The sequence below is a fragment of the Scylla paramamosain genome, chromosome 21 (assembly GCF_035594125.1).
Source record: "Scylla paramamosain isolate STU-SP2022 chromosome 21, ASM3559412v1, whole genome shotgun sequence".
NCBI classification, from domain to species: Eukaryota; Metazoa; Arthropoda; class Malacostraca; order Decapoda; family Portunidae; genus Scylla; species Scylla paramamosain.
This window is the reverse complement of record NC_087171.1, coordinates 19,522,905-19,542,813: the sequence shown is the minus strand read 5'-3', so window position 1 is coordinate 19,542,813 and position 19,909 is coordinate 19,522,905. Positions and strand designations below refer to the sequence as shown.

General features: G+C 41.4%; 1 long non-coding RNA gene across 1 annotated transcript in view; it reads right to left on the bottom strand.

The window, feature by feature from the left end:
- Positions 1–1,089: 1,089 nt before the first annotated feature.
- LOC135111328 (uncharacterized) overlaps positions 1,090–19,909 on the bottom strand; it is a 68,260-nt gene continuing 49,440 nt past the window's right edge. The window contains exon 3 of the long non-coding RNA XR_010273704.1: positions 1,090–1,624. This is a non-coding gene — a long non-coding RNA (uncharacterized LOC135111328). The remainder of the gene's footprint in view (positions 1,625–19,909) is intronic.

Sequence of the window (19,909 nt, the reverse complement as noted above, 5' to 3'; positions counted from 1 at the left end):
ATTTGCGTACCCTGCAACCAGAGGAGAAAAATATATTCGAGTCAAGAAAGTCAACCCGCTTCTGTTCGTCTCAAGAGGAAAATAAGTCATACAGTTTCCTGACGAGTGTTTCGATCCAATAAGAACGAGCAGAGAGAGAGAGAGAGAGAGAGAGAGAGAGAGAGAGAGAGAGAGAGAGAGAGAGAGAGAGAGAGAGAGACCGGGTTTAATTTCTTGCAGTGGTGGGAATGGCCTTTTGTTTTCGTTATTGATGTTGTTGCTCCTGAAATTTCTTCACAGACGCTCTGATATTAATGAATCTTCGCTATGAAGCAGCGTGTAGTAAACTTGAGCAAAGAAAATCCTTATAATTATAGTGTACAAGTACGATATTTTTCCCTTCTTAATCACTTGGACCCAGCCATAAACTCCTGTTCATCCAGTAACGCATCTTGTAAGTCTGGCAAGCGCTGGTTAACCCTCTTGCCTTCCCTTCCAAAAGATGATAATCTAGTTCCACTTACTCTTCTTTTGTAGCAGTATTAATATTGCAACGCTCAAAAATTCAGAGTCTCCCCTCGTGTATGCATTAAAAACAAGCTAATCTGCCATGAAACGCCATTCCTGCGTCTCTTAAAATATCCACTAATGCATCACCCTCTGCTGCTGCCTTGTTGCAGGACTTTAAAGGCGCAGACTGCATTATGCTGTTACTTATTTTCTTGTGGTTATTTACTGACACACTAGTTAGTCTTATTTTAGGAGAATGTAATAATCTGTGATGTTATTTATAACTTTTCGCGATTATACTCATGCATAAATATCTAAAATAATAACCGTCCCTCTGCAGATATTATTTCTTTATTTCTTTATGTCTCTTCATCTCAAATTTAGTTTCAAGCTCATTTATTACTCTTGTAGTCGATAGATATTCTTGGTTAAAATCTAACGGTGGTGGAGTTTGTTTTGTTCAGCCACTTTCTAATATATATATATATATATATATATATATATATATATATATATATATATATATATATATATATATATATATATATATATATATATATATATATAAATTAATTAATAAACAAAACATGGAGACTTTGATTACAGCAGTGCAAAATTTGTGCACCAGCATGTTCTGATTAAATAAACGATAACTTGGGGCGTATCTTTCAGGGAAATCCAAGTTTGATCCTCGATAATACCTCATTTATTCCCCTGGACCCTCACCTGCCATTTCTTTGAAGGAACCACATCACCGAAACTCTAATAAAAAAGAAACAGCAGCAAGAAATTACGTCATGTTTAGAAGAGAAGCACAAACTGAATTTTCAACATCACCTTACTAATCCCATTACGGCCACACCTCCCATTGCTTTGAAGAGTGTAGCGTGTCGCCGAAACAATGTTACAAAAAATATTGTGGAGCGCGTCCTTACCATAATCAGCTTTTTCCCTCTCAAAGGATCGCTCACGTTAGGGGAAATTTCAATAATGCTTGCCTCGACGTTGTTTTCCTGCCCAGAGTTGCTAGGCGGGGATCAAAGCGGCCAGGCTCCTCCGGCCGCGTGCCGCTATCACAGGAGAGGGCGGCGTGGCGAAGGGCTTGCCGAGAGTGAAGGCTGGGTAGGATGGCAGTCTGAAGAGAGAAAGGGGAGTAATCACCAAAGACTGCATCGACAATTGTAACATCATCATCATCGAATGTGGTAAGGACAGAATATGAAAGTGATCATTCTTGGGACGATTTTGTTTTTTCAATACTCCGATATCAGAGGTATATAAGTTGCCACAAAGGAAGGAAGTCACAGTCTACGTGGTAACTTTTATATCTTTGAGCGGAACAGAAGTTATTATAGTTAGCTAATGAGCTGTTTGATGCTCAGAGCAATCCAAAGACAAGGAACGAAAGAGGAAGCAGTGGCTAAATACGGATTTCTCTATTGATTTGTTTATGTTGTTGTTGTTGTTGTTGTTGTTGTTGTTGTTGTTGCTGTTGCTGTTGTTGTTTGAATCAAATATGACACCACTACTTTGGGGAACTGTCCATGAATACTGAAACATTTAGATAGAAAAAAAAATAAATAAATAAAAACATCAAGCGAAATACGGGTATATTTCAACAAGCAACATTTCGCACTGGGTATTTCAAATTAGTCATTTGTTTTATTCAGCGATCGGATTTTCTTTGTTCCATTTTTTTTTCTTTTTTTCATGGAAGCGACGTAGTATTTGCGGGAAATATCTAACAGTATAACAAGTGAAAACGGAGATGACTGCGGTGCTTCACAAAGGGGATGTTTAATAAAGCCAGTGATAGAGATAAATTGTGAAAGCTACTGGAGCATGGATCAATGAGAAAGGTTTTGCATGAACTGTACAGAATTTTCTTGTATATCACATATATATATATATATATATATATATATATATATATATATATATATATATATATATATATATATATATATATATATATATATATATATATATATACTGAATCCTCTGTCTATCTGTCGATCTGTCTGTCTGTCTATTTGCCTGAATGTCTATCTGTTTAATTTTCTTATTGCTAATCTTTATTTTCTTATGTTCCCTTAGTTTCTCATGTTTTTTTTCCGAGTCATTACGGAGCTTGAAAAGATTAGACAAATTTGTGAATGGGAAGGATAAGAGGAGATAAGCAGGTCGTTTCATACAAGGACTGCTACGAGTATGTCTGATGGCTTCTTGCAACTTCCTTTATTTTCTTACTTTCTTCCTATGTTCTAAATAGACAAAATCTGCTGATAAAATTAATAACAACCATCCCGTAACAGTCGATCAGTCTTGATGATATACAAATAGAACAAGATCTTAACAATTTTGCATCTCTCAAAAGTTATCATCAAAATACTGTATACCACACACACACACACACACACACACACACACACACACACACACACACACACAGTAACTGCCACATTTATCTTCTCCTACAGTCAATATTGCTGTAGCGTGTGCGTTTATATAGGAACTAAGGGGACAGCACACGTTGTCTAACATTATACAACACCCTGCCTCGACCTTCTGCCGGAGGGAGTGTGTAATGGGAGGTGAGCTGCACCGTCCAGTATCTACAATTGGATAATGCAACTTCCGCTCAGTTCGATCTAAGTTACATAAAAATTCGCTCCCTATATTGTGCACGTACCTGTTAGTGCAGATTAGTCACCTCTCCTGCCCTTCACTCTACTTTAGGGCTCGCACTAAGAACATAAAAAAATAATTTAAGCTGCAAGAAGCCATCAAGGCCTACAAGTGGCAGTCCCTGTACGAAATAAACTTGTATATTTCCACCCAATCCCCATCCATAAATTTGTCTAATCTTTTAAAGCTCCTTAATGACTCGGCACTAACAATCTGATTAATGAATCCTTTCCATTCATCTGCCACTCTATTTGAGAACACTTGAATGTTATTTTGCAACCTCCTTCGGTATCATAAATTTCCTGGGAGATGCTTCTAATCTCTTTGCTGGTGAACTATAACAGCGGTGCTACATTTGGCAAGGTTGCAATTGCAGAGAAGTGGGAACAAATACAATTTCTACCGTAATCTATTTGTGGTCAGTCTTTTTTTTTCCGAAAATGCACTTTTCAGCTGCCAGTTCATTTTTCTGCGTCAGGGAGTAAGTCAGTTAGTCAATAAATCAGTCAGAGTGTGTGTGTGTGTGTGTGTGTGTGTGTGTGTGTGTGTGTGTGTGTGTGTGTGTGTGTGTGTGTGTGTGTGTGTGTGTGTGTGTGTGTGTGTGTGTGTGTGTGTGTGTGTGTGTGTGTGTGTGTGTGTGTGTGTGTCTGTGTGTGTGTGTCTGTGTCTGTCTGTCTGTCTGTTCTGTCTGTCTGTCTGTCTGTTTCAATAGCACGCGGTCCTCTTCCCGCCACAAAAACGAACAGATTAGAGCGACAACATTTTTCATCACGTTTTTCAGCACTTCCTGAGGAGAGGAAAAGTATGCCTTTCTTTTGTCCACCTTGTTCCTATTAGTGTCTACAGAAACTAACAAACAGGTCAGCAGAACATAGTAACACACGGGAGCGGTGAATTTTAACGGCCTGGTTTCTGTCCTGTGTGTACTCAGCAAAACTATAATTAGTATAACTTTCAAGGTCGGTTTGGAAGTAATTTCCTAATCCACTGCAAAAATTAATCATATTTCTACAAGGCTTCTCTTAAATTCATAACATTATTAAACCTTCTAAGGCAATATTCTGCAGAAGAGGAAAATATAGTACAATAATGCCACATATTTTTCGACTTGCCAAAGACCCGCCACAGGGATTAATGCCTGCCACAGCGCAGGAACCAGCAGTCACCCCTCGTGGGCGGCAACACAGAAACGCCCGGTGGAGTTGAAAATGTAAAGACTCGTTACGTTCATGTTGTCCTTCCGGCGTGGCAAATATGAGGACAGTGCTCCCCACCCCACTGACGAAAAGTCCCGCCCTCCTTTCTGAAAATTAACGAAGGGGAAGGGAAAAAACTCCCCTGTTGTTGCATATGTGTTGAAGCACAAAGGGAGTTGCACATTTCGGAAAATATATACAGAATAATGTCTTTTTCTTCTTGAGCTGACGATAAACAGGTCAAACATGTGGGAGGTGAAATACACAATTTATTACATTAACACTCTTGCATTCAGCATCGTTTGGGCCACTTTCATCCGCAACATATAAAAGACAGACGAACCTTCGACTTTTGACAAGATATTTATAAGCTGATCTGTCTGCAGTGACAGGTAGTTTACTGGTGAGAGCACACAAGCGTGAACAGCATATAACAGATAAAAATATTTATGATAAAGAGATTCATGTCTAAAATAATCTACAAAATATCCGGTGGAAATATCAGTAAGAAAAAGAAAGTAATGTTTGTTGAATGTTACATAAGAACAATCATGAAAAATTACGTTTTCTATAATTAATTCTTTGACATTAAAACTTTGATAACACAAGTGACATGACTGTTGCAGGTGATCCTCCGAACGTCATAAAACTACCTTCTTTCAAATGTCCATTAAAAATAGCAAGACAGGTGTTCTAATAATATATTTTGTCGTCATAAAAAAAAAGCAAATACAACAATTTGGCAAAGGCGTTAGATCCTCTGCTGTTGCCACATTACTGCTGAAACCTAATACGAGTGAATCCAGATTCAGTATGTCAAAGGTAATCAGCCGTGACAAAAAGGTAATCAGCCGTGACAAAAAGGTAATCAGCCGTGACAAAAAGGTAATTAGCTCGATTACAGGCATAAACTCGCCTCAATAACCTTAATGTTTTTAGCAATGAGTTGTTCCATGGTGCGTGAAAGAGAAAAACTGCATGATCGAAGACTACTATAAAACTGGTTTCAAAGCCTTTTATTTATTTTTATAAGGTGTGAGGAACATATTTCAGTCTCTATTTTAGTAGCGTGACGTAGAAGTGCAGAAGAAACAAGTGATCAGACATCCTCGGGACACTGAATGTTTCAAGGATCGCCCCAAAAAATCTTGGGAGTATTTCAGAGCGACCCTCTTACCTCTCACCTTCATGTCGCCCTTGTCACGTATCACAACCCTTCATTAAGAGTGCGGAAGGTCAAGGGCGCTGTTTCGGACACGTGATATACTTAAATGGGGCTTCCTTCCTTTAGACTGTTATCATCGAGTGAGTGACAAATAAACTAGACGATCTTTTACTACTACTACTACTACTACTGCTACACTACTCCTACTACTTCTACTACTACTATTACTACCACTACTACTACTACTACTACTCTATCTCTTTGCGTGTGTGTGTGTGTGTGTGTGTCTCGTCCTCGTTTCCTTCCCTAAACTCGCACAACAAAACTTCACACAACACAGCCTCAACTTATCTCCTCCACTTCCTCATTCCCTCCTGCCTTCCCCCCTCCCTTCTCTCCAGTTTTCTCCTCTTTACCACCTTACTTGCCTTCTAATTTTCCATGCAAACACGAAAAAATCTGTGCACGGCGAGCGAAGAAGGGGGAATGGGGAGGGAGAAGGATGAGGTTATTGGGAGGAAGGGAGGGGGAAGAGATAACGGAGAGAAGGGAAGGGAGATTCCATTATTGCAAGTTTACTGAAATCTTAACTTTTACTTCATGGTATTTCCGGAAGGACGTGTATGTTATGATCTTCTAAAAAGTACAAACATTATTGGTACCCAAAGCAAAAATTAAATCATTTCCAATTTCTTCAAATGCGTTGGTGAAATCTTTCTTTCCATCTATCTTTCCTCTTTGCAAGAACGCTGCCTTAGATGTATCGTGACAGCATGGTATGTATATCACCTTTCGATTTCCCTGAATCATCTCACCATATACATATACAACAGTGTGTTGGGCACGTAGGCAACACCTACACCAGCGCGTGTGTGCAATACACCAACACCCACACAACGAGTAAGTTTTTCCTTCAAGCCACTCATAAAAAGATGAGAAAACTCTCACACGTCAGGCCGTGAAAAGATTTTCTTCACTCTTCAGTGAAATTTACTCGCTTCCTTTCCCTTCTTTTCCTTCTTTTCTTTCATACTTGCTTTCTTGTCCTCCTGAACAAGAAAAATTTCCTCCCTTTACAAATTTCCTAAGTCCCTCCCCGATCCCATGCTGGCGTCTCTCATCACTGCAGAATGATAAACAGTCGATCATTTGTCGTCAACGAAACCATTTGCAACTGTCTGACCCTAACTGGAAGCCGTGAGTTGTAAGGTGGTGGTGGTGGTGGTGGTAGTGGTGATGAAGGAGGAGGAGGAAAAGAAAAAAAGAAAGAAAAATTAGACAAGGGACTAGCAGGTAAGAAAAGCCCCTCTGGCCCGTAATGAGGTTATCTGTTTTAGCATTCCACGGTGTCTTTTAGTACCAGCAAAAAAGCAAACTCCCTCCCTCCAGGCATTCCACCCTGACACACTGATGGCTGGAGGAAAAATCAGTTAGGAAGACACGTCCCGAAATCTTTACAAGACGTGAAGAGAGTTCTGATGCGTTCTGGATGAAAAGATTTATGTCCAGTACTTCTTATTAGGCTCCCTTCATACCAGCATTCATTTATTTATTAAGAATATTTCATACAAGGACTGTCACGTGTAAGCTTGGTCGCTTCTTGCAGCTTCCCTTATTTCTCATGTTCTTATGTATATTTATCTTTTAGCTTGGAAAGACCGTACGGAATAGAAATCAGTCAAGTTTGATGCGGCTGTTCAGGTCCTCGTGCTGTCAGATTATCGTCCGGAAGAGATTCATCCTCCTCATACACTTCCGTCTGTCACCAAGCACCATAGAAAACTGCAAGAGTCCTCAGGTCACTTGAGACACGATTTTTTTTTTTTTTTTTTTTCCCCGCGCGGTGTGGCAGCAGTCTGGCAGTTTGACATGGTGCAGTTATAATTTTTCCAATCTTTTATCCATTTTCTCACATTTTATGACAGAAGGCATTTATAAATAAATAAATAAATAAATAAATATAATATATATATATATATATATATATATATATATATATATATATATATATATATATATATATATATATATATATATATATATATATATATATATATATATATATATATATATATATATATATATATATATATATATATATATATATATATATACACCTGACAATCAAAGTAAGAGCTCCAGAAAGAGGAACATGATTTCATAACTGTATTGTCACTTTGGCATTAACTTTTTCATTTCGCTCACAATTTTTCAAGTGTAATATTCGACATACGAAAATAACTTTGAAAATCTTCTTGAGTGGCTGCAGGTCTGAAAAGCTTCTTCAACAAGCCTGACGCATTGGGTGGACTCAACATTCACACCGTCTTTTCCTAACACCCTATTTATTTTGAACACAAAAATCTCTTTACGTGACGTCTTTCCACGTCAAGGACACGCAGGAGAACTGAGTCATGAGGTCTGTGCCACGATCACCATTCCCTAAAAAAAAAATGGAGAGTGAAAGAGAAAGCAAGGAAGGCTATACAGGAACATATATATGGTAAACAAACTCAAATGGCAGGAAACAAGAGGTCGGCACCCTAATGACGAAGCTGCTTGGAAGGACCGCTTTGTTCCACAGATATTCATTGCTGCTATCAGGGTAGGACGGAGAGGCGAGGAGGAGGAACAGGAGGAGAAGGAGGGCTGAGGAGGAGGAGGAGGAGGAGGAGGAGGAGGAGGAGGAGGAGGAGAGAATTACGAAGGATTACAATGGACAGCCAAACAGCAACAGACCTTTAGGTCCTTGTAAGGCTGTTTGGGAGGAGGAGGAGGAGGAGGAGGAGGAGGAGGAGGAGGATTACATTGGATGATCAAACACCAACATACAAAAGCTTCAGTTCATTGTAGGGCTGCTTGGGAACTAATTATGATTAACTACTCTGTACTTGATAAAGAGATAAGATAGCACAGCTGAGGAGGAGGAGGAGGAGGAGGAGGAGGAGGAGGAGGAGGAGGAGGAGGAGGAGGAGGAGGAGGAGGAGGAGGAGGAGGAGAAGGAGGAGAAGGAGGAAGAGGAGGAGGACTAGAACGCGATGGTAAGATGACGAAAACGACGACGACAAGACCAAGAAGACCAAACAAGCAAGACAAGGCACGAAATGAAGAGCAAATGCCAGAATGCACCAAGGCGGGGAGAGAGAGATCTAAAGGCCTCGGCGCCGGTTCATGCTGGCTGCCCGCCTGACGGATCGCTACCAGAGACCCACGGAGCAACCCGACACGGAACATTGATCAAGGTTGCAGGGGAGTGCTGAGGGGACCCCTTGTGTGTAAATTACCAAGCCTTCATAGCCTCCAAGACCCGGGGTGACAAACAGCGACCCTCTGCCATATGCACATCACATCTATCTATGTTTGGTGCTTGTGAATTGCCTGTATCGGGGAGAGAGAGAGAGAGAGAGAGAGAGAGAGAGAGAGAGAGAGAGAGAGAGAGAGAGAGAGAGAGAGAGAGAGAGAGAGAGAGAGAGAGAGAGAGAGAGAGACTTTCATCCATAGTTTTTTAAATATTCACGTAGTTTCTGAATTAACCACCTTTCACGTCATTCCTTCAACAATCAATGCAAAATACAGCAAGACTGCCAAGCGAAATACTTTGTTACGTACGTACCAACACTGCAGCAAAATGTATTCCGCATAAAATAAGAAAGAGCAGAATGCATTTTTACGCGTATTTTTTTCCGTAGGTTATTTAATTAGTTTCCCATTTTCTCTGGATGCTAAGCCGCTTATGCAGAAAAGTAAAGTTGCATGTGTCTATTTATTCATCTAGCTATAAATTAGTGTCTGTGCATTTATGAACGTATGCATCTATCTATCTATCTATCTATCTATCTATCTATCTATCTATCAACTTATCTAAGCCAATTTATAAGCCAAATCTTGGTAAATTAGTCAAGTAAATCACTCAGTAGTCAGTCAGCCAACCAAAATAAGCTGAACTGCCTTTGAGTAAGCGTTAGTTATTTTATCAGTATCAGTCAGCCAGCTAGCCAGACAGTCAACCAGTTAGACGGCAAGTGAATCAGTTAATCAATTAATTAGTCTACCTTATACATTGTTGGATGGGCAGACAATTATTTGACCCATTGCATTTTGAAGTGTCTTGGCACCTGATCTTGTGGTCTTCTGGTCTGGCATCATTAGTCCCCCTGAGATGCTGCTGGGAATCTGCTGGCCTGGCTCTTCTGTCCTTGGGTATGATTGGCTTCTCTCGAGTGTACCCTGGACGTGTGTGTGTGTGTGTGTGTGTGTGTGTGTGTCAGGGGTCGTTTGAGTCGCTCAGGAACAAGAATTGAGCAAGGGACGGTGCGTGTTTGTCTGTGTGTGTGTTTGTCTGTGTGTTTGCCTGTGGGTGTGTGAGTAATTTCCTTCTGTCTCCTTACTACACAACAACATAATGTCCTGCAGTTTTTAATTTAGTTGGTGTAGTTTAGCTTATCACAAACACCTCCTGAGGGACAAAATGATCTGCTGGTGGTCATTCTTTCTTTGTTTTCCTGCGGAGGTATTAAAAGTTGTACATAAAAGAGGAAGAAAGAGAGAGATAAAAAAGAGAGAAAGGAATAGAGCAAAGAGGTAAGGGAGAGCAAGCAGGTAACAGTAAACGTAAGGAAAAAGAGAGAGAGAGAGAGAGAGAGAGAGAGAGAGAGAGAGAGAGAGAGAGAGAGAGAGAGAGAGAGAGAGAGAGAGAGAGAGAGAGAGAGAGAGAGAGAGAGAGAGAGACAGAAGGAAAGAAATAAACCAATAGGGAAAGCAAAGCGAAATTGAGGAAGTGTAAAATACGAGCGAAAAAAAAATAGTAGAAAGAAGAAAACTGTGAAAGTGAACGTAATAAGAATTCAGAAGATAAAAAGAATGAAAAAAAAAGGAGAGAAAAGCAAATAGAAATTTCAAACGGATGGGAGAAGGTCATAGGTAATTCTCTCTCTCTCTCTCTCTCTCTCTCTCTCTCTCTCTCTCTCTCTCTCTCTCTCTCTCTCTCTCTCTCTCTCTCTGTTTCTCCCCTCATGAAAGAGACAAAAAAGAGTCAGAGGGACAATTTATTATGGAATTCTAACTTGGCCACTGAGAAGCGAGGCCTTAAATCCAAACAGTTGCAAGTGGTGTGAGGAACGACCAAGGCACTCCTGTAAACAAGCACACTCATGATGAACGTGAAGGTGAAATGAAGGTGATGGGGAGGACGGTGGTGGTGGTGGTGGTGAAAAGAAAATGGGAGAAAATAATTAAAATCCAAGTCACTCAGCAGACATATAAGCACTCACCTGCTTGCTGTACAGGTAGAAGAAGCAGGTGGCGGCAGGTGTGTTTCGCCCTGCCGCACAGGTGAAGGGTGACGGAAAACAACTCCATGAAAATAAATGACCGGTATGCAATGAATACATGAATATCTAATGAATAAAACAAAAACGTAAAATTCACTTTAAACTAAAACAAAAGGTAGACGTAGTGAAGTAAGTTTATTATGCTGAAAGTATTGTGCCGCGTACCTTTATTTAAAGCGACCCTCTCCGCCTCGGTCTTGGGGCGCCCCTCGGGAAAGCTCAGGCTACCTTGTTTTCCAAGAGGGGAAGAGTGTTTTTATCCCGTTAACGAGCCGCTCCGCCTCTGCCTCTCCTCGGACAGCCCGGGCTCCGGGTCCCGTCGAGACAGATTAGGAAAAGGAATTTTGTCCCTTTGCTCATCCAGCAAACGGACGCTACTTTACCAACATTATTCTGGTTCTGGTGGTGTCACGTAGAATTCAGTTTAGTTAATCAATCAAGATAAGCGACTTGTAACTCAGATGGCAGAAAAAAAATATTATGGATAACAAATTTAGTCCACAACATATGGACTTTTACTATAAGAGAAGCAAACTGAAGACTAACTCATTCTTGAGCGAGGCGCGGCATGAGTACCCGCCTGTTCGGTGAGGCGTGGAGGAGCTGTGTTGGAATGGTGGGAGGGAGCCTGGGGACATAGGTGCGTTCATTTTGGGAAACGTGAAATGTGATTATCCCCATCAGTGCCCACTTGACGGCCAGAGGCAGCTACTGAAGAAGAATAATTCCCTGATCTTCAGCACAAAACGAATTAGCTAGGAACACGGTAATGAGGCCTGGATGAGTGGGGGAGATTGAATGAGGACGCGAGGGTGAAGCAAGCCGGCGACCTAACTGCTCCCCTGTGTGTACTTTTTGTTATCTAATTAAACAGTTTTTATATTTACACAAGAGATGACAAGGCTTGACGACGGGGACAAAAGCCAACTTCGCACATACACACACACGCGTACATGTACTTACACATCAATATAGTTGATGTTATACATTCTTGAAGTTTCCTAGAAGCAATGTTCGCAATGCCCAATCAAGACACTCATTGTTATTTCTAGCTTTCTGAGAGACAGGCAGGTGGAATCATTCATCTCATATCACGCCACCAAATGACGACTCACGGATCCATCAAGGTGTGTTTGCACGATCCATTGTTTACTGGTTCACTCCCTCCTGGCGGACAGCTGAGCGTTGCTAACAACATAAGCGAGGCCATCTTCAGAGAGCAAGGAACAATGGGAATTCCTGTCCTTGTAGCTTCACAGATTAGACTGAACAAACTTTGTACCAGTGACATTCAAGCTTTGTCATAATCTTCGCCGTCTTCCATAACCCATAGTGAGCACAACCTGTAAAGCTTCGGGCGTTCCTGCTGCCTCGTCGCCGTCAGTAGAGCCAATCACACCATCGGTACTTACTGGCAACGTGTGATTCAAAATCGAACAGACTGCACAAATATATTAGTTTTGGACATAAGATACAATCGCGGTCAGAAGACTAGTAGTAACTCTCTGCACTCAAGGCCACTGTGTTCTATGTTTCCCCTCAATACCAAGCTCTCGCATCTGATCGTCTCCATACCAAACCTGATAATTGCTGGAAACTTAGCAGATCACGGGACTTGAGACTGAGGGAAAGCGCTTAACACAGGAAATGAACGTGGTATCTTCCGACTTTTGACTTTGACTGCAGAACCTCATGAATTTGAAACATCATGGACTTGAAAATCAGAGACGGACTAAACATGCACGGAATTATATACGTAAGCTTTCAGTCTCACATGCTCTCGCTTCCCTCTCTTACAGTTTCCCGTAAGAGTTCTTCCTTTATACTCTCTTAGTCATCAACTCGGATTCTTCCTTACCCTGATGTATATCCATTTGTGTCATAAAATACAAGAACATATACGATAACCCTCATGATCTTTAGTTGTAGGTCTCTAAAATACGGAAATACATAGAACCAGTGTATTACTTCACTTGGAAAATTAGACACTTCGTCAGGCGGCCCCAATTCCCCGACTTTTTTTTTTTTTTTTTTTTTTTTTTTTAATCATTACGTTTAAGCTGCGGTAATCGGCCTGTTTGTGTATGTGTGGGGAACATAATGGAGGGAAGCTCGCCTCGCCTTCCCTCCCCTCGCTGTCCATTCATTTCCTCTGATTGCAGAATGTTTTTTTCGTCAAGTGTTTTCGTCCAGCCATTCAACTCTTTCTGCTATTACGAGATTATCCCACTAACTTTTTGTCTGCCTCTCTCTCTCTCTCTCTCTCTCTCTCTCTCTCTCTCTCTCTCTCTCTCTCTCTCTCTCTCTCTCTCTCTCTCTCTCTCTCTCTCTCTCTAAGACCTCCTCCTCCTCCTCCTCCTCCTCCTCCTCCTCCTTATTTATTGCTTGCGGGGGCTTTAATGGATACAGGGCTGGACTTGTGTTGAAGAGACAGGAGCCGCCATGATGTTCTGAAACAAGTACAGGAAGAACATGACATGGATGAGAGAGAGAGAGAGAGAGAGAGAGAGAGAGAGAGAGAGAGAGAGAGAGAGAGAGAGAGAGAGAGAGAGAGAGAGAGAGAGAGAGAGAGAGAAACACGTCTTTACGATCTTATAGACAAATGCTGCGTGATGAACGGTACACAAGACAAAAAAGCTCAGAGACTCCTGCAGGATTTCTTTAGGGAAGCGACAATTTAGCGGATCTTTAAAACGTTTTATAGACTCCTTCCTATCCTCTGTCTCCTCCCCCTCCTACCTCCACGTCTCCGTTCATTCGTCCTCCTCTTCTGTACGCTAATAAGTTCTATGCGCTGGAAGATGAAGAGAAGTAATAAATAATGAATTGTAATAAATAAAGGGGCTTACCTTCGTGACTCCGTTCATTCGTCCTTCTCTTCGCTTCTTCATCTATGTGCTGGAAGAAGATACGTAAATAAAGGGCATATTATCACAAGTAGGTGAAGCAGCACTTAATTGTATTTTTTTTTTTTTTTTTGTTACAACTGAATCGTATCATTGCTTATCCAAAACAAACTAGCAGAGGAAGGAGTGTGTTGAAACGAGTTATCAGCCTTAGTATGGAGTTTGTTTTCATGCCGACTAGAGGTGGTTATGAATTCAACAGGCAAAGAATAATGAAAATTTGAATTATAACACCATCTTATATTTTCAGGCGTGTTCACAGTAAACATAACGTATCTTCAGTGATCACGTCTTTTATTTTATGTTGGAGGTCAAGATTCCTCAAGAGCGTTCCCTGTGTCTAGTACCTTAGTTCCTTTTCATGGTTTGCTATAGGCTTAGTGCAGTTTAACATCAGTCTTCCTTTTATTTTTTTTTCTTTCTTTTTTTTTTAAGCTGTTAAGTTTCGTCAAACTAATTCCTCGCAGCAAATGTTTTTTAATCCTGAAATTTTCCATCTATTTTTTTCTTTTAATCTTCCTGTCGTAAAAACACTTCCAGAACTTTTCCTCATAACAAATATCGCGTGTTTATCTCACTTTCGTTTTCCAGCTGTTGCCCTTGTGGTGGCAAAGAGAGCGCTCACTTGATTTATTTTCCTCTTCCTCCTCCTCCTTTTCCTCCTCTGGGCCGCGTTTCCTCATTCTTTCCCTCCTTGACCTCCACCTCTACGCAATTTTCCTTCATCTTTCCACAAACCCCTTCTGTTGTTCCTCCTTTCCTTCTTCCTTTTCTTCCTCTCGTTTCCTTCCTCTTCCTGGAAAGCTTTCATCTCTTCTTTCATCTTTCACCTTTTTACGTTGTTTTTTCACCCTTTCCCACTCCTCTGTGTTGTTCCCCCTTTCCTTCCTTCTTCATTTCCTATATGCCGTCTCTTCTATCCTTCCTATTCCCGGAACGCTTTCACCCTTCTTTGTTTCCCTCATCTTTCACCTTTTCTATGCTATTTTTTCACTCCTTTCACTCCTTCCCCTTCAGCTACTCCTTCTTCAATCCCTCAAATGCCAAGACACCATGGTCGATAATGGTCAGGAGCATTAATTACAAACTCGTCGAAAAAATCCCTCTTCATGATGGCTGCTAAAGAAGACATCATCATGCGGCAAGGGGCTGAAGCGAGGGATGACGGTGGAAGGGAGGGGAGGGACTAAAATGAAGGACGGTGGTGGTGGTGGTGGTGGTGTGGGAGGAACTAAGGTGCTGGTGGAAGGTAAAGTATCAATGAAGTGAGGGATATGAGGGGGGGCAAGAAAGGGTTAAGAAGAAGAATGTGGTATTTCAGTAGTGAAGAAAGAGTGGAAATTGTAAAGTGTTCCTGCTCCTCCTCCTCAACCACTTCTCCTCCTCCTCCTCCTCCTTCTTCCCCGCTCCCTTCTCATCGTTCTTCGCTTCCTCGTCATCATCATTCTCCTCCTCCTTTCTGTTTCCTCTTACAAAAATTCTTGACAAGCTGGAGATTCCCTTCCAAACTTTCTACGTTGTATCTATTTTGACAAAAAAGGAGCAACACTGCAGCTAAGTCAGCGGTGTTTGGACGTGGCCTGAGCAGCGCCTCTTAACCTCCCGACGCTAAGGATGCTGGGTAACTATACGTACTCTGTATGAGATATGAGCGGCGCTAGGCTGAGTCAAGGCATCCCTCCATCGCTATTTAGATGCGACCCACCGTGAACCATGAGATACATGCCCACTACGTCACTGAGTTTCTGCGCAGGAAGGTGGAGGAGTCATTGATGAAGCAGTGCGGAGATTCTGCTTGTCCTTAACTTTACTTTGGCTGTATTTACACAAAGGAAGAACAAAGAGCATCAGACTTGTTGGCTTTTGCGCAGTTGTTTGTAATATCACGTTAGAGAAAGAAAAGTTAGGATCTTGTAGCTAAAAGGATTATTGCTATCTCAGTGTGGATTTGAATAAAGAAATATGTTTGTTTGAAAAATATCGCAATAATATCTTACTGTGATTGTCAATATTAATGGCCTTATGAATCACATTTGTTTGAGAATTCTGGTAATCTACTTATAAAAACAATAATTGACATCTCTGTATGCAGTGGACGGAATGGTTGTATAAAAATATTTAAATCATAATATTTGTATTATGTTATTCAGCATTATGGGAATTATCAATCATATTTATTAAATCCGTTAAAAAGCGTTCCTAATCCAATTTACATGCAATGGGGTCATAACAGTACGTAAATACCACAGTACTTTGAAGTAATTGCCCGACAGGTATTACGACCCGATTTGCACGTGCATGTGTTGTGTATTTTATGATGTTGCGTTATTATACAGTTCACAGGGATTAGCACTGTAGGTGTACTAACAGACCATCCTGTGCCGCGGTTTTTATAGAAATTTGAGGACTACATGGCACACTGTGGGATGGCTTCGTGAATGTGTCTCGTTTTATTTCAATGTAAGCTTTACATCTCCCTGAAACGGTCAGTTCTGCTAAACTTTTGTTGGTTTAGTGTTTCACGACCATTTACAGAAATCCTGCAGTGTGCGAATAAAAGCCACGTGCGTGTGTGTGTATGTGGGTGTTGCTTGCACCGGAGTGTGCTGCAACAGAGACGTGGGGCGCTGGATGGACGCCTGTGTGTGCATCGACAAACATCAAGAGTCGCGGCAGCATTAACAATTTACCAACAAAACCGTGGGAGGCTTTGTAAAGGCAAGTCATGCACTGACCACTGATTTGACGGAGACTGAACTGTGCAGGGCTGGACTCGAGCAACACCTATACCAATTAGAAAAAAAATAAATAAAAATAAGAAAAAAGTATACATTATACGTACTTACTCTGTTGACTTGCCCGTTCTATCATAAGCGGACCGCATCACAACACTTATATCTCATCAATTACAAGTACATTAGAGAAGAAAACCCAAAGGTAACTCACAGCGATAAGTTCCCAATCCCGTTAGCGGCACGAGCACTTCCAAGACACACACTTCGCTTGCTCATTTCGCTTATTTTCCATTAAATCGCAATTCGCAGAACGACTAAGACTCTCATACTTAAACGAACGAGTGCGAAATTACATGTATTTGGCGCCATGAGCTTTCTTTCTTCTCTTATTACTGCTCATTACCACATTTTCCCGCTCATTTTGCCGCCCGGAACACTTCAAAACGCAATGTTGCCTCTAAAGCCTAGACGCCGTTCGTAAAAAGCGCAACTCGACATGTACAGAAGTATTTCTTACCGATATAAGAGGCGGCTGTTGCTATCACCCTCTCTTGCCTTCCACTAGCACTTGTTTGAACAGTTTCCTTTTTATTTAATCGATAGGCGAACTTAAAGACGCAATGTTGGTTGGAGAGGCTTGGCTTGTGTATCTCTTCGGAAAGTCACCGCACGCCGACCATCACTGAGCCGCAGATCTCACCTACATGTCTCTCCATTTTTCGATACGATTTTGTTTGAATGTCGAATATTCATGTATAGCTGCGTGTGTGTGTCTTTGAAATATGAATCTGTGTACATTTGTATCATGACATGTTTCTGTTTGTCTGTCTGTATATTTGTTGCTGGGTTATCTGTCTATATCTCTTCGCTTGTCCGTTTGCCTGTCTGAATAGCTTGCACTTCAGCCACGGTGCTTTTGTCCCGCGCTCTCTAGCCCCGCCCCTTTTGTTCCCGCGTTCTATAGCTCCGCCCCTTTTGTCCCGCGTTCTCTAGCCCCGCCCCTTTTGTCCCGCGTTCTCTAGTCCCGTCTCTTTTGTCCCGGGTTCTCTAGCCCCGCCTCTTTTGTCCCGCGCTCTCTAGCCCCGCCTCTTTTGTCTTGTGCTGTCTACTCTTCCCCCTTTTGCCCCGCGTTCTCTGGCCCCGCCCCTTTTTGTTCCTGATTGTCTAGCCCCGCCCCTTTTTGTTCCTCGCTCTTTGACCCCGCCTCCTTTGTTACTGGTAGTCTAGCGCCGCATTATTTTGCTAATCAACAAAAAAAATCGCTATAATCAAAGAAAGCTGAACAGTAAATAAGTAAATATGACAACGAAAAGTTGACCTTAAATGTATCAAGAGTTTGCACGCACGCACACACACACACACACACACACACACACACACACACACACACACAGGACAATACCCCTTCCATCTCCACTTATCATAAATCCCCAAGCTGCCTTTTATACATTGATAAGAAAGCTCTGAGCGTTAATAATGGTTCTTTTGAGTGAACCACACTAGAATGCTTGAATTCCTGTGGTGATGACATGCTGGTAGTGGTGGTGGTGGTGATGGTAGTGGGGAAGGCGGTGGCGGTGCTGGTGGTGGTGGTGGTGGTGGTGATAATGCCACGCATTTTGTAGTGCGAGAAATTGAATCCAGATTGAGTGATGGTCATGTGTGAAAAGAGAAGGCTCAATGCTGGAGAGAAATTATGCTGTGTGTAAAATAAGGAGGCTGGATATGAAGGAAAGATGGAAGGTAGGTCAGGAGGAGGAGGAGGAGGAAGAGGAGGAGGAAAAGGAAAACAAGATGGTAAGACTGAGAGGAAAAAACAAGAAGGGAAGGAAGGAAGGAAAGAAGAAAGACGGTACGAGAAGGAGAGGATGATAGGATGAATGGATGGAGGAAGAGAGGAAGAACACAAGGATAGAATAATGGAAAGGAGGAGAGATCGTAGAAAGATGGGAGAATACATAGGACGAATGGAAGGTACAAGGGGAGAGAGGAAGACTGAAGGAAAAGGAAGAAAGGAATAAAGGGAGGGAAGGAAGGAGGAACAGAAGAAGGGAGAAAGGAAGGAAGAAAAGGATGAGGAAAAGAGGAAAGAGATGAAAGAAAGAAGGCAGATAAAGAAAGGAAGAAAGAAGAGAGGGAGAAATCAATGCATGAATGAATGAATAAGTGAATGTCGAAGGAAAGGAAATAAGCAAAACATGGGAGGAAGGAAAAAATGAACGACGGAAAAGAAAGACGAAAGACTGATAAAGAGGAAGGGAAGACAGGCAGAAAACAACGAACGATCAACGAACAAATGAGCATAAGGGGCGAACGAACGAAAAAGAAAGAAAAAAATAAAAAGGAAGGAAGGAAAACTCACATAGAATTACCTCTGAGCTTCAAACTCGGAGCAAAATATCCTGGAATCCTGAATAAGCTATCGAGACGTACTTAATAAAAAAAATAAATAATTAATTGACAGCCACAGTCATTTTTTGGGCTTAATAGCGCGTTCTCTCAACGGTAAGCAAACTATATGTAGAGATAATCTTCACTCCAAGCCACGTCTCTCTCTCTCTCTCTCTCTCTCTCTCTCTCTCTCTCTCTCTCTCTCTCTCTCTCTCTCTCTCTCTCTCTCTCTCTCTCCCTTTCCTCTCGTTCCTGTCGGTTGAACTTTTCTTTATCCAAAGGTCTTCTTCTTCTATCTCTTCATTCTCTTTCTATTCACTTAGATAGATAGATAGATAGATAGATAGATAACCCTTCCTTCACTCCCCTCTCATGACAGCCTTCTCTTGCGTCTATATTTATTCGTCTCTATGTTCTGGAAGTAGTCTTGCGTTTCCTCTTTCTTTCTTCTTTCCTGCCATCTCACACTTTTACCTTCTTTCTTATTTCCTTCTCCCTCAAAATAATGTCTTGCTCTTTTCTTCTTTCTTTCATCCTAAAACTTAATATTCTTTGTCCGTTTTCTTTCTCTAATTTATACTCATTTTTTTTTTATCTCCATCCTCCTCCTCCTTTTCGTCTTACTCCTCCTTCTGTTTCTCCTTCTCCTTCTCCTCCACCTCCTCCATCTCCTCCTCCTGTTCCGCCTCTCTTATTTTCTTGTCTATTTTTCTTCAAATTTCTTTCGCCCTATAAAAAAAAAAAAAAAAAAAAACGAAACATGGAAATGACTCATTCTTAAATATTCTTGTTTTTTCTAGGGTTCTCTCCACTTTTCTTCGTCTTATTATTCCTCCTCCTCCTCCTCCTCCTCCTCTACTTACTAATACATCTTTTTCTTTAAATTAGAGAGCGTAGCTTATCAATAATTGTCTTGTACGGGTCAACAAATATGCTACTGTTACTTCCTTCTTTGTGCTCCTCTTCATCCTAGTCCTCTCTCTCTCTCTCTCTCTCTCTCTCTCTCTCT